This window comes from Eleutherodactylus coqui, chromosome 12, assembly GCF_035609145.1.
Source record: "Eleutherodactylus coqui strain aEleCoq1 chromosome 12, aEleCoq1.hap1, whole genome shotgun sequence".
NCBI lineage: Eukaryota > Metazoa > Chordata > Amphibia > Anura > Eleutherodactylidae > Eleutherodactylus > Eleutherodactylus coqui.
This window is the reverse complement of record NC_089848.1, coordinates 23698837-23714249: the sequence shown is the minus strand read 5'-3', so window position 1 is coordinate 23714249 and position 15413 is coordinate 23698837. Positions and strand designations below refer to the sequence as shown.

General features: G+C 43.9%; 1 protein-coding gene across 1 annotated transcript in view; it reads right to left on the bottom strand.

Moving 5' to 3' along the window:
* Nucleotides 1–15036, bottom strand: part of CUL1 (cullin 1) — an 82922-nt gene extending 67886 nt beyond the window's left edge. Inside the window, exon 1 of the mRNA XM_066585184.1 lies at nucleotides 14959–15036. The gene's annotated coding sequence lies outside the window, so the exon portion shown is untranslated. The remainder of the gene's footprint in view (nucleotides 1–14958) is intronic.
* Nucleotides 15037–15413: the final 377 nt, after the last annotated feature.

Sequence of the window (15413 nt, the reverse complement as noted above, 5' to 3'; positions counted from 1 at the left end):
CAGTGAATGCTCTCCATAGCGTTGCTATGGAGAGCGCAGCCGCCCTGTCCACGAGCGGAGAATCACTGCGATTCTCCACTCGCGGATGGCAAATTGCAGCATGCTGCAATTTGCCGCGATTCTCTATGGTGGGAATTTAATGTAAATATAATTTTATTTTTAGTGACTCTAAACAATGCTTATTGAATAGTTAGAGCCTGAAGTTCAATCACCTTATGTGATAAAGTTATGGCAACAAGACACCCTATGTGCTAAAGGTATGATTGAGACAGAATCTAAAGGCTCAAAGCAAACCGATGATAACTTGGATTGACGGGTTACAGGACCCTGAGTTAATAAATCCAAAAGGGTCGGTACTTGTATTGGTTCCTGGATGCTAATAATTTTCAGAAGAGAAAACAAGCTTTTCTTGGACCAAAAAAGTACTATAAGGACCAAGGTACATTTCTCATGAAACAAACAGAAATGAGAGAGCTGGACACCGCCTCTTGTTGGTAGTCGGTGGTCAGTGAAACATAAACCCGGGATAGTTTACAGTAGAAGGCACATAGGAGGGTATAGAGAGGTTGTGGTAGTCACAGAAACGGGGAGACCCTGTCTCAGTAAAGGGACATTAGATGAGAGCATGCATGGAGAGAAGCTGGGGAACGAAGCCCCCAGAAATAGTGCCGATACACACATTAAGGCAGTGCGTTCCATGGACAGGAAGTGGCCGGAAAGAAATGCAAAGAAGCTACACCATCAGAGGAGAATGAAATAGCAATGATTATACAAAAAGGGGAACATCACAGAGGGCTCTGTTACTTCCTACCATGTCCTACGGACTTTACTAGTCCACACACCTACACATGTCCATCTCAGGCAGTCACATCTGGCACTATACGGGTCACCCTGAGTGCAGGAGACATCCTCTTTTTCTCTTTACATGACATTTCTCATGAAGAAACTTTTAGAGAACTCTAGGTATTAGGGAAATCGGAGGAAACCTGTAGACCAGCTTATAAACCCAGTCTTGCGTCAATGTGTCCACTCCCGTAGGATGATTCCACGGATTAAGTGAGAAAAACTCATCCACCTTGTGATTTATCCTAAATGCAAAAAGGTCTACCTGGGGAAGAGCTTTCCATGATCTTCTGTGACCATATCCTCTGGTAATAAAGGTAGTCTATCTGAGCTCCCCGACCATTAGAACTGGTACCCATGGTGTGGGACCAACTGACTTTTTTTTTAAATTGTTGTTCATCAGCCACCAGCGTAGGGAATCTTTTGCAGTTGTGCAGAATACCATTTTTCTGTCTTAAAAAGTCTGTTTTCTGTCCCATACTGAAAGGATTGAGCTCTGAAGAATTCTTATATGGGATTTGGCCCATGCTACCGCTGCAATGAAAAGACATAGCTGTTTGGATAGAACAAAGCGGTAATTTCACAAAGCTTTTTATTTGAAGTTGAAGATTTTGAGTCCAGAACAATTTTCCTCTAATTGGGAGTCAGTTCCAATTTTTTCCAATTGATTATCCAGCTTAGAGAGTGAAGAAGCTGGGTAGTTATCAATAGATGGGAATCTAAGAGTTTCTTGGATCCAGCCATGATTAGGATGTCTTCTAAATATGGAATGATCATAATTGATTTTTTTCCTTAAAATTACCACCACTTCCACCATTTCTTTGGTGAATATATGAGGAGCTGAAGACTTCCCAAAAGGCAGACAGTTGAACTGAAAGTACTTTATTCCTTTTCCCATAGGAATTGCGAATCTGAGGTATTGTTGAGAGTTGAGATAAATTGGGACATTAAAATAGGCATCTTTTAGATCTATTGCCGCCATTAAAGCCCCTTTCTTTATTATTTTCCCTGTAGAGTTTATTGACTTGATCTTGAATCTTCTGTACTTTATTGATTTGCTCAGTGGCTTCAGGTTTATGATCATTCAAAATTTGCCATTGGGCTATTGTACAAAGAATAATCTGGGGTAATGGCCTTTCCCTTGCTCGGCTAGAGGTACTGGACATATCACTCCGAGTTGCAACAGATGTCAAACTCCCTATTGGATAAGTGTAAACTGAGACAAGGGGCAAGATGCAATTTTTGGTTCTCTTTTTAATTGTGGTTAAAGAGGAAATTCCTTTCTCTGCCCTCTTTTGCATAACTCCATAGACCCATTTTCCCTTTGCCTCTACTTGTTTCTTGAGGCTGCTTTAGGCTTCGAAAAAAGGTTTTCTTTTTCTGCTTTTTTTTTTCTTCAGGAAAACATTTTTCCTTGTCTGATGCTTTTTTCTAAGATTTTTTTAAAAATTCGGGCCAAAGAGAAACTGTTTGACACCATGTACCCAGACCAGGACTTTACCCAGAGTATCCTTCTAGAGGAATTAGAAAGTACTGCTGTGCATGCTGATAGCGTAACTGATTCTGCAGTTGTATCTGCCAAAAACTTAGTGGCCATTTTAAGTTTTTATTTTGAATGTGTATCTCCAGTTGATGTAACCAAACAATAAAGGTTCGATCAACGTATGTGGCCGCGACTCCTGGTTTTATTCGGTTGATGCTTCCTCCTATGTCTTTTCTAAGAGGCTTTCTGCTTTATAATCTATGTGATCTAGAGTGCTAAGGCAGAAGAAATGCATCCTAAGCTCTCACTCACGGCCTGAAGGTTGCAAGTTCAATCCCTGCATGGTTCAGGTCACCGTCTCAAGGTTGACTCAGCCTTCCATCCTTCCGACGTCATTAAAATGAGTACCCAGCTTGGTGGGTGGTAATAAATAAGTAAATTACCTAAAAGCGCTGCGGAATAAATTGGCGCTATACAAATAACAAGATTTTTTATATTTTTAACTGTTGCATCTTCAAATGGTAAAGTTGTATATTTAGCCACTGGAACATCAACTTTGGGGATGTTTTCCAAGTAAACACGGTCATCCTCTGAAAATAGATAACATCTTTTAAGGCCCCTTGGGATGACAGAACCCAACTCTGGTTTATTTTATTCCTTTTTGATTCATTTATGTTTATTTCCATTGACCGGGAAAGTATGTTTACGTCTTTCTTCCTGGCCACAAAAAACTTTGTCCTGAATAGTTCTAGGCTTTTTATGTTCATCCATATTACGCCAGGCCCTGATTGCCTTAATCAACTCATCAATATTATCTGGAATATGGATTAAAGAGGAACAAACTTCTTGTAGTCATCATCTGCCGCCTCGGATCCATATAAAACGAAGAAAAATAAAATGATTTTTTAGGTAAGGAACTCCCAGCAACTGTCTGGATGTCTGTCCACTGATAAGACAGATAAAACACTGAGGAGGGTGTGAAGGGGGAGCTATTAACCTCTCTGTATATTTTCCTGTCCTATCAGGAGGAGGCAATCTCAGGTGGCGCTATCGTGGAGACGACTGGGAAATTACACATTGATTTCAGTGATGCTGCGAGATAGAAAAATCTCTGCATATTCGATTTTTGGGCAACATTGGGGGGTAATAGGCTGAACTGGATGGACATATGTGTTTTATCAGCCTAACATACTATGTTACAATGTTACCTTTTTACACTTGCTGGAAAATCACAAGTTTTAGAATGAGATATTGGTTCGAGTTTCTTGGTCCGATATCACATTTGCACGTTTAACCCCTTCCCGCCCTAGGATGTACCGGTACGTCCTGGGAGCCTGGTACTTCCCGCAACAGGATGTACCGGTACGTCCTGGGGATAGCGCGAGATCACATATGATCCCGCACTATCCCGCAGCGGGAGCCGGCTGTCAGTCCCAGCCGGCGTCCCGCTGCAACAGCGGGGGGGCATCGGAGATGCGCCCCCCCACTGTTAACCCCTTCCCTGCCGCGATCTAAGTAGATCGCGGCAGGGAAAGAGTTCACAGAGGGATCGCGCTCCCTCTGTGTCTCCGGCCGGATCTCGCGATGTCATCGCGAGAGCCCGACCTGTCACCATGGCAACAGGATGCCAGACACTGGCGTCCTGTATTGCCTGTGCCTATAATCGCTGTATAAGCGATAAGGCATGGCAGAGCAGTAGCTCTGCCATGCCTTATGACAGCGATCATAGGCACAGTGCTGCAAGTCCCTCAGAGGGACTCAAATTGTGTAAAAAAATGAAAAGAAAAATGTAAAAAAAAGAAAAATGTAAAAAAAACCCTTTTTTTATGCTTTTTCTAATATTAGCATTAAAAAAGGGAAAAAAAATTAAAACCCCACATATTGGGTATTGACACGTCCGTAACGACGTGTTCAAAAAGTTGAACATGCGTTTTATTTTGTACAACAAAAAGCGTTTAAAAAAATGCTAAAAAACAGAGGCAAAATGCTAATTTTTAGCATTTTGCCTCCCAAAAAAATGCAATAAAAGTGATCAAAAAAGCCGCACATTCCCCAAATGGTACCAGTAAAAACTACAGCTCGTCTCGCAAAAAATAAGCCCTCATAGAGCTCCGTACATAAAAAAACCAATAAGTTACAGGACTTTGAATGCAGCCATAGAGAAAAAAAAAAAGATTGCAAAAAAGTGTAAAAACCTAAAAAAAAATATAACAATTTTGGTATCGTTGTAACCGTACCGACCCACGGAAAAAATTTAGTGTGTCATTTATGCTGCATGATTAACGCTGTAAAAAAAATAAAAAATCTATGGCAGAATTGATGCGTTTTCTCTCCCTGTTATCATAAAAAAGAAAATAAAAGCTTTACGATATAGTCTATGTACCCAAAAGTGGCACCGATAAAAACTACAGTTCACCACGCAAAAAACAAGCCCTTATACGGCCGCGTCTACGGAAAAATAAAAACGTTATGGCTTTTGAAAAATGGAGATGGAAAAATACCAAAAAATTGCTTGGTCCTCAATGCCAAAATAGGCCATGTCATTAAGGGGTTAATTCCAGCCTTACACCTATATGGCCTAAAGGGGTTGTCTTAAGTAGAAAATCCCTTCATACGGAGTTCTTCTTTAACACATCCTATGGCTACCTACACACGGGCGAGTGCAATAGCATATCACGCTCGCCAACGTGCGATTTAGCAGCTGATGCAAGGCATTTTCAGGCAAAAACGCATCGCATCTGTGAAATTCCGATCTTCTCGCATGAGTTTCATGCGCGACAGAGAATCGGAAGTGTTTCCCATTGATTTCTTGCATCACACTCGAATGCAGACTCAAAGGCATTAAAGCTCCCATTGAAATTAATGGGCGAGGTGTTCCAAGGAACATGAAAAGTTGGAGCATCCCACGATTTTTTCGCTTGTGTATATAATCTTTTGTGATTTTCACGGCCTTGTGAAATCTGCCCAGAGGGTGAGACACACGGCCCCAAGTTGTGTTTTGATCAGGAAACCCCTTCGTTTCGGCGCTGATCTCTGAACATGTGCCCTCCTGCTGATGAAGGAAAGTGGTGTTGGAGCGTGAAATGACGTTTTTACAACTTCTCAGAAAGTTTCCCTACCATTATTTCAATGGACAACTGCATCATAGCACCCTGATCACACCAACAACTACCCTGTGTGAACCCGGCCAACACATGCAAGGCTTCCGCCTTATTCCTAGCGCTGCACAGAAGTTAAATAAAGGTAGGTCTATGTATTTAGTGCCTTGTTAAAGTCTATTTTTTACCAATTGGTTCATTGGTATTCTGCGGCACCGTGCTACTTTTCAGTTTATTAATTCAAGCAATCACAGTTGTTTGCATAAGTCTGTGCGCCTGTTGCATATTTCATCTAGTTGGGTCTGATTGTTGTGTCCCCTAATGGGGAGCTATATTTGGCTTTTATGAGAACACATTGTTTCACATATATAAACAACCCTTTCATTGAATCTTAGCAGCCTAGAAAGTTACTAATGTATATACATTGTATCCCCAAAGGACATGTGACAATATAATAGGAACGGGAGACATAAATTCTTAAAGGTGACTTTTAAAGGAGTTTTCCAAGATTTTCGAAAATGTGGCTTAGGGCTCTTTCACACAGGCGCTGCGATTTGTGGTCGGCCATGTCACGGCCACAGCACAACTGAAAATTGCATGAACGAGTGGCAGACATAACCGAGTCACAGCTGCATCTCACGTTTATGCGCCCGGTCAGACAGCTGAGTGCGGCAAATCTCCCTCTTCAGCCCCTCGCCGGCCGTCAGCAAGGGGATGGGTCGGGAGCTAGAGTGCAAAACTCCCACCTTCTCTCCGCCACTTGTCCGCTGCCAGCAATGGGAAGGGGGCAGGAGCTTAGCACACTAGCTCCTCCCGCACCCTCTCATTGCAGACAGCCGGCAAGGGGTGGAGAGGAGGAGGAAGGGAGGTGGTGGGAGGACACGCTGTTAAATTCCCTCCCACCTCTCTTCTCTGGCAGCTCCCATAGGAGTCTATGGGAACCACCGCCAAATTCTGGCCGGAATATAGTTCCAGAACTATCTTTTCCAGCTGGCTTAAAAACGGCTAACCGCAATGCGCACCGTATGCGCTATCTTTGCCAGATGGTTGTTTTTACGCATCGGAAATATCCCCATCTGAACTGATGCATTGGGTACGAATGTATCAGATGGGTAGCATATATCGAATGGCTGTGAAAACGTGGCCAATATAAGCGCATGTGAATGAAGCCTGAGTCACACAAGCACATTTGTGTTGCATGTTATGTGTGCAAAAATGTGCGCGCGTAATACACAGTGAATAGAACCCATTGATTTCAATAGGTTCGGTCACATGCATTTTTTGCATGCGTATTTCAGTTTGTGCAAAAAATAGCCAGAATGTCCTATTTTCATGTGTTTTTCACACAAAAATAGCACATATTAAGCTTAATTGTTCATTCAAATCAAAGGGAGCATGTTTGTATGTTTTTTTGCGCATAAAAAGACACAGGCCATGTGCAAAAAATGTAAAATGCACACAGACGCATGCAAAAATGCAACGGCAATCACGCAAATGCGCACATAAAAATGCTTACGCCCGTGTGTAGTCAGCCTAAGGCCAGGGAATGTGACAAAATAACATGCTATGCGATATTCAACAATTAGATGCTCTGACAGTCCAGCATACCTGCTCCATCCCCATTACTCCATGACCACTACAGCCGATCACTGGCCTCAGCATCATGTGCCTTTCATGCACACATGATCACTGAAGCTAGTGATTGGCTATAGCAGTCATATGAGCAATGAATGACAAGTGTCCACTGCAGGAGCTTCCAGAACTGGAGCAGTTGTGGCGCTGAACCAACAGGACATAATTTATTTTTTCCCGTTCCTTTCCCTTAGCCAGCTTTTAAGGGAACGTGACCATTACCTATTGTCAACATTGTGCCCAATCAGCTGTGATCATTGAGCGAAGTATGGACTTTTTCTATTCCTCCAAGGAAAGCCAAAAAGATACAGTGCTAAACTCAGCACCTCTGCCCCTTTGATTCAATGATCGGTCGGGACGATCGGCACTCAGACTCCATCAAAATTTCTGACACATCACTATGACCTGTCAAAAGTTTTGAGAGTTTAGTTACAATGTAATCTAAAAAAATGTTTGAAATAATTGGTCATTTTCTGTTGACACACTAACTTCAGTTTTCCTTTATACATAGTTCTTCTTTTCTGGCGTGTATGCACACCATGGCTGCGACAATACAGTCTAAGCAAAGTGTGATTGTTCTCAGTGAGAGAAACTAAGTGATCTTGTAGATATGATACCCTTTAATGCCTAACAAAAATACATGATGATACAGCAAGCTTTTGGGTCTTCTATCAACCCTTCATCAGGCTAAAATTATACTGGTTTGGATGGGGCACAATTACAATATACAAATGCAGAGAAGATACCCCTTGTAACAGGGTGAGAGGAATGGTCTGGAGTGGAAGGTATGTGTCACAGAGGTTATTAGCCTCTGTGATGTAGTCCAGTCCTCTTTCACTCCAGGCCAGATCTTACAACTTGTCCAGCATGCCAGGAGACAGCTGGAAGGTAGAGTGAGGTGTGTGTGCCTGGGAGATTCAGGTTGCAGTTACTCTGTGACTTCCAGTGTGAGCAGAGAGGCGCTGTGGAAGAGGCGCTGCAAGGTTCCAGCAGGACCCCTGGGGATACGCCTGCCCTTGGACTAGAGCCTGAAGAGATTGAAGGCATAAGGACCAGCTGCGCTCTGGACATCCACAGGTCTGTGCAACTCTATGGACTTGTATGGTCTCCTCAGCTGAGGATTTACCTGCTTCACCTCTGGACTGAGCAGGGTTAAACTTGAACAGAGACTTTTGTTGTTGCTATCATTTATTATTTCTCTGGAGACCCAGTCATTTATGTTTCTGTTAAAGACTGTATAAATAAACCAAACAAGAAGAAAGGTGACCCTTTGGCATGCTCTTTAACCCCCGCTGTGCTACACCCTCTTGATTGAAATACAAATGTTCAGACACAGAATTGTTTTGCACTTAAAACAACAGACAAACTGAGCTGAGACATAAATACTTAATCAGTCTACTGAGCTCAGGAATGTGACAGTTTTATGACGTGTCCTATCTCTTCTTCAACCTGCATATGGAAGGAGATTACAGCACCACCTTTTGGATGGCAACAGTATTACAAGTCAAGTTCTGCATTTTTATGAAGTTTAAAAAATAAATAAATTAAATTAAGCAAAAACCAATGATTGGGAAGAGGACATCCCTCTTGACCTCCTTCAGACCTTTCATATTCTCCACTTATGCAAGAATCCTGGGCCTCAAAGCTCGCTGTAACATCATGTATTTTTGTTAGCCAATAAAAGGTATCATATCTACAAAATTACTTGGTTTCTCTCGCTGAAAACACTCACTCTTTGCCGTACTGGCTAACACCATAACAAACCCCCTTTTTTCATTCTAGTATAAGCAAAAACACGTGGCTACGCACTACTACAAATATTTAATTAAAATTGCATGACATAAGGTCGCCTTGACGTCGCAGACGGACTCACATATTTTGATCAAAAATGTAGCATTTTTCTGCAGTTGGTAAACATAACAGTCTGCAGTTTTTCTTCAGATATTAGGTGTTTGCAGTGTGTTTGCAGTGACATCCAAGAGCGATGGGACAAACGGAATCAATAACACTGCTATACCATTATAATATCTACTGAAATGCAGATGAGTTTTGCTTTTACTTGTGAAATGAGTGGTTTCATTTTGACTTAGTTTTAGGTAAGTTTTCCACATCAGATGGGGATTTCTGCATGTTTGTGAAGACTAGGTGCACACTACCATATATGAGACTGTGTGTGGTCAATGGTAATCCACAGACAGCATACGGCCCCATTATGGGCTTGTGAGGCCATGCACACTGACGGTTTTTCACGTGGAAAAATAATGGCCAAAACTCACGGCATGTCCTATTCCTGTGCATTTACTGACAAGAAATAGGACATGCCAATGCAAGTGAATGTACATCATCCGGGTGCTGTCTGAAGTGAGATGAGTTCGAGCTTCCTGAGCGCAACTCGTACTTATGGCTAGTGTACAGGAGTAGAGATGAGCGAGTGTACTCGGTAAGGACAGATCCTCAAGCGAGTATCGTCCTTAACGAGTACCTACCTGCTCGCCCGCAAAGATTCGGGTGCCGGCGGGGGTGAGCGCTGTCTTGCAGGAGTAAGCAGGAGAGAGCGGGAGGGGGGGAGGGGAGAGAGATAAATCTCCCCCCTGCCCCCCCCCCCCCCCCCCGCCGACACCCGAATCTTTGCGAGCGAGGAGGCAGGTACTCGGTAAGGACGATACTTGCTCGAGTATCTGTTCTTACTGAGTACGCTCACTCATCTCTATACAGGAGGCCTAGTAGAGAATCATTTTCAACTTTTATACTATAACTTTTAGGACAGATATTTTTTGTTTCATTTCATATATGAATGAACAGTCAATCATTTTGGATAAGAACGAGCATAAAATTTAGAGAAATGTAATTTAATAATAATAGTAATAATCTTTATTTGTGAAACGCCAACTTTTTCCGCAGCGTTAGATACAGTTAATGTTACAGTATTCTACCCTTGATACACCAGCCTGGGGGCCCTAGATCTCACCCACAACCCCTGTCCCTGCCTGCTTGCCTACACTCCTGGCTAACCCCAGACGGGCAACTGGGCGACGGTCCCTACTCTCACTAGGGACCGAAACATGGATGCTGGCGTACCTAGATGGGAACGGTAGAATACCGACAGGAAAGGCAGATGGTTTTACCAACATGAACAATGCTTAAGCAGAGCAGAGGCAGATGGAAAAACCTGGCTGATAACAGCAAAGAATAACAGACAAGCTGACAGACGCAGGAGACCAACAGAGGCAGACTAGCTAGCACACTGAGGGAAACCAATAACTGGCAGTGATTGCAAGTCTCTGCCTGACCTTTAAACAAAAGCCTCCACCCAGGGGCAGAGAGAGGGAGACAGAACTCCCAACAGAACGCAACAAAAGGGAGCTCGTGCACGGCAGCTGCACTCACAGGTGCGTGCCACAATCACAACGCCGGCTAGGCAGCCGCGCCCCCGTCATCCGGACAACAAGCTGGGGGTATGCGGCCCGACCGTTGGACCCTGCACACCGCCGCCCCGGGAGGACCAGCAACTCAATGTTAATTGCGTATGGACCGCAGGTCGGACGCCTCCATTAACTTCAATGGAGGCTGTCCGCGCGGAGTCCATGGCAAAATAGAGCATGCTGCGATTTTTCATTCACACGCAGAATACGCAATTTGTATCCGTGAGTGTGAAGGAAAATTTGAAAGAATACATGCCTTTCAATGCCTGCATTTTGCCATGGAAAGGCCACGCGGACGGCGTTCACGGATTCCACAATTAAACTCTGTTCCTGTGAGACCAAGAGAACTGAAAAGAATAATAGTTTATAGAAAATCTATGGGACTTTACATGGACTTATTTTACCTTCACAAGGAAGTTCGTCGTAATTGTTTCTGCCCTCATTATCCGGTAAGTAAATAAATAGGTCTCGCTTTCCAGTAAAAGATTTCACACTATTCTCTTGAGCTTTCAAGTGTCACTCTTAATTATCACAGCATGCCAAGTGCTAAAAATCTGAGTTACACTTCTAGGATTGGTTTAAGGGGCTGTCACAGTAACGTTTTTTAGGTTTGTGTTCCCTATGGCAAAACATAATAAAAGATCCTTTGCTCACCTCTCCCAGCTCCCTGTAGCTCCATTCTTCCTCTCTGACACTGTGTTTACAGTCAACCACACAGGCTGCTGCAGCCAATCACAGACCTCAGTGTTCACACACTATCAACTGTGATTGGCTGCAGCAGTCTGCAATGTCCTGTTTATAGACTGACTCTGTAAACAAACCCAGCACAGTACAGAGGTCCGGTGCTATACATGCTGGGAGCCAGGAGAGGTGAGCATAGGATCTTCTATTATGTTTTGCCATGGGGAATGCTAATTTAAATTAAAACTCAAACAACCCCTTTCATATGCATGTGATGGTACTATTATATAACCACCATACAGAAGAAAACAGTTCCAATCTAATACAACAAGACAACAGCATAACAATACTGTACTTTATATTGCATATTCCGAACACTTAACCTTACTTTATATTATGAGGTTAAGTGTTCGTAATATGCAAAACCTATAATATGTTTAAAAACCTCAGCATTTTTAAATTCACTTATTAACATGTTTTTTGTGTATGGGAGGAAACCGGAGTACCTGGCAGAAACCTATCAAACATTCAGAGAACATACAAACTTCATTCAGATGCTGTCCTTAGTTGGATTTGAACCTAGGATCCCAGTACTGCCAGGAGCTATCCTCAGGATAAGTCGTCATCAGTAGTTGACCGGTGGGGGTCACTCAGAATCTCCACCAATCAACTGATCATATGGCTTGCTATCAGTGCAGTGGGCTGGACATCATCAAGCACTGCGGAATATGTTGGCGCTATACAAATAAAGATTATTATTATCAGTGGTCGGGGCCGGAGGTGTAGTTGCCAGTTTCACGCCCATTGAAATCAATGTGAGCACTACCTCCTAATACAGTTCCAGCCCTGACCACAATGAGGAGCCAGAATAGGAGGCATTGCTCGCATTGATTATGGCCCTGATCACATATGACGCTGCACAGACAGGGGGCCACACACATGATTCTTCCATGCCCGCTGAAGCCTGTGACTGGTTAAGTGGTCATGTGCACAATGAATGGAATGTGACTGCCCGCCACTTCTTGCGGGTTCCAAGCAGTGGGTACTGCGGTTGCAGCGCTGGACAGGGAGATACCCGGATAGGCGGATATTCAGTTTCTCTTCATTTAACCGTTTTATAATTTTTATTTTATGTCCCAAAAACCCCTTTATTGGTCTCCGTTGAACTAATGAAAGCCTATGGTTCAGTCTTGGAGGTTCTGTCTGAATCTCATCTTCGGGAATTCAGATGATACCCTGGGACACAGTGTGAACCACATCTGAACAGGCCCCAATACATAGTAGCAATCAATTTATATTTAAAGAAACAGCAACATTTGAATTTTATATGACACTAATAATACACTAATTAGGAAAGATAAAGGGAGCTATTACAGGGGCACCAGCTGCCAGTGCCAGCACCTTCCCAATAATTACCAGGATGAACCGGCAAGTGCAAGTGCAGCTCGCGAATTAGCATTATTACAAAAGTGTTAGGCTGGGTTCACACCGCTCGGAAGTTCGCCGCGGCAAATCCGCCTGCGGCCGCTAATCTCGGGATTAGCCAGCCATGTGGACGAGATTTCTCAGAAATCTCGTCTACACGGGACGGCCAATCCGCTGCGGTAAGTCAGGCTGGAACCGAAGCTGTGGCGACCGCAGCTGCAGCTTCAGCTTCAGAAGATGCAGCATGTCTATTTATCTTTTCTTTCCGCTGCGGCCGCGCTCTCCTCTATGGGAGCGCCGGCTGCAGCGAAAGAGCAAGCGGCCGGGCCGCTTCAAAGCTGCCGCGGGTTTTTCCGCGGCGGTTCTCCCGGCGGAAATGTTGCGGTTTTTGCCGCGGCCAAACCGCGGGATTTCTGGCGGGAATACGCCCCGTGTGACCCCAGCCTTAGGCTAGATTCACATGGACATATTTGCAGGCGCAATACGCAGAGAATAGAACCCATCTATTTTAATGGGTTCATTCACATGCGCATATTTTGCTCACACATTTCAGTCGCAGCAGGTTCTACTTTTCTGCGAATTTGTGCACTAAGGCCGGTCTCACACGAATGGATATGAATTGCAGATTTCACAATCGCCGTCCGTGCATATGATACGCAGTAATTCGCGGTCTATCAAATGCATTGACTTTCTCCCTTTTGTTCACACTTGCGGGTAGGAATTGCAGATTTCGTGAGCGGAAGAAAAATCACAGCATGCTCTATTTTACTGCAGATTCTGAGCGTATGAGCCCCATTGATCTCTATGGATGCGTTCGATCCGCAGTGCATACGCAATTACATTCCATATGGGTGCGGATTCATACTCATGTTGCTAGGAGACCAGATAACAAATGGTATAAAGAAAGCAGGAATTTGTGGACAGACAGTGCAGGACGGAGTCTGGGGAGCAACACAACCATCCAGACTGCTGTCTGCAACCTCTGCTTGTTCTTCTAGGCTCTTCCTCCACAAGGAGAAGTGGTTTATACTACTTCCAGAATAAGTAGTATAAACCAACCAAGCCCGAAGAGCGGCATCACATCCTGAAGGCTCTCTGCTCTCACCACAATGGCACAAGAGAATGTCACCTGAGCGATAGAAGGGCATTTCCAGGCGGTTGGGCAACTTTCTGATGTAATTCTCTGCTAGTGTGCACTCTTCCGCGCGGACGATATCCTGTCTTTAAATGTACATCCACTTGGAAAGCGCACACATACGCAATTCACTTCTACGATCATAAAAAAGGTTTTTTCTGCTGCGGATATCCGCTCATGGAATCCAACCCGTTTGTGTGAGCCCGGCCTAGAGATCCACATGAAAGTTAATGGATGATGCGCAAATGTGCGCACAATACGCAAAGAGATGTCTAATACACTGTGTAATTCCGCTGTAAAAATAACACATCTGGAGCTCATTAGACAAATTAGTCATTTCGATGCGTCTTTGCCATGCGCAACTGAACATTCCTTGCGGGCACAAATAGTAAAGTAAAACACACCAATGCACACACAAAAAAAGCATGATTCTTTCCTCATACACAGTACGCACACGTGTTCGAAAAAACGCATACGCTTGTGTAAAGGAAGACTTAGTGGCACTCGTATAATAGTGCTGTAAATAACGTAATTCGCATAGCCTTGAAGAGAAAAGGGTGAGGGGGGACATGATCAAAACCTTCAAATGTATTGCAGGTATAAATAAGGTTCAGTAGGGCAGCACGGTGGCTCAGTGGTTAGTGCTGGGGTCCTGGGTTCAAATCCCACCAAGGACAACATCTGCATGGAGTTTGTATGTTCTCACTGTTTATGTGGGTTTTCCCTGGGACTTCAGTCCCTTCTAGATAGATGAACAGATTGTGAGCCCCAATGGGGACCAAACCCAACATCAAGTGATGTAAAGTGCAATGTAATGTGTAGCGCTATATAAATAGAGGTAATTGGTTTTATTAGAAAGTTAAACACTAGAACGCGGGGGAACAATCTGAGATGAGTTGGGGGGATCAGAAGGAACGTCAGGAAATAGTATGTCACTGAAAGAGTAGTAGATGCTCGGAACAAACTTTCAGCAGACGTGGTTGGGCGATTAACTATCAGTAAATTTAAACGTCTGAGACAACATATACCTGTCCTAAGAGATAATATAAGGGCGGACTAGATGGACCATGTGGGCTTTTCTGCCGTCAGTCTTCAATGTTTCTAATATACACAGATAACATCATGAAATGACTGTATACAGTATACGGCAGCCACCTATTGAGGCAGACAGCCCTACCTATATGCGCATACACCCCACATATTACACACGGAGGGACACAGTGGAGAACCATCTCTTACCTGCATTCTGCCTCTGTGCTGCTCTGTTCTCCTCTATGACGCTGCTGGGACTGAGTTACGAAAGGCGTGATGTCACTGTCATGTGACCAGCCCATGTCACCAGCCAAGGAGGGACCAGGCTGCAGCACATGGCTAGAAACAGGAAGAAAGGAGTAGAATGTGGGTGTAGCAAGATAGCTTCCTGAGGACCTGAAGCTTGATAGGCTCAGCCGAAAAGGGAGAGATGGGAGGTGTGGTGTTGGGCTTACCAAAGTAGTGAGAGGGAGTGCAGGGACACTGAGGATGTGGATTCATGACTTCTTCAGCAGTTCAAAGGCAGGGCATTTAAAAAAAATCACAGCAACTCTAGTGTTAAAGACTACATTAGAAAATTGGAGGTATTCGCTTTATATTCTGGTGTAATGCACCAGAGAAAGTTTCGTTCTCAGCGCTGAAGTTGGTTTCTTATTTTTTTT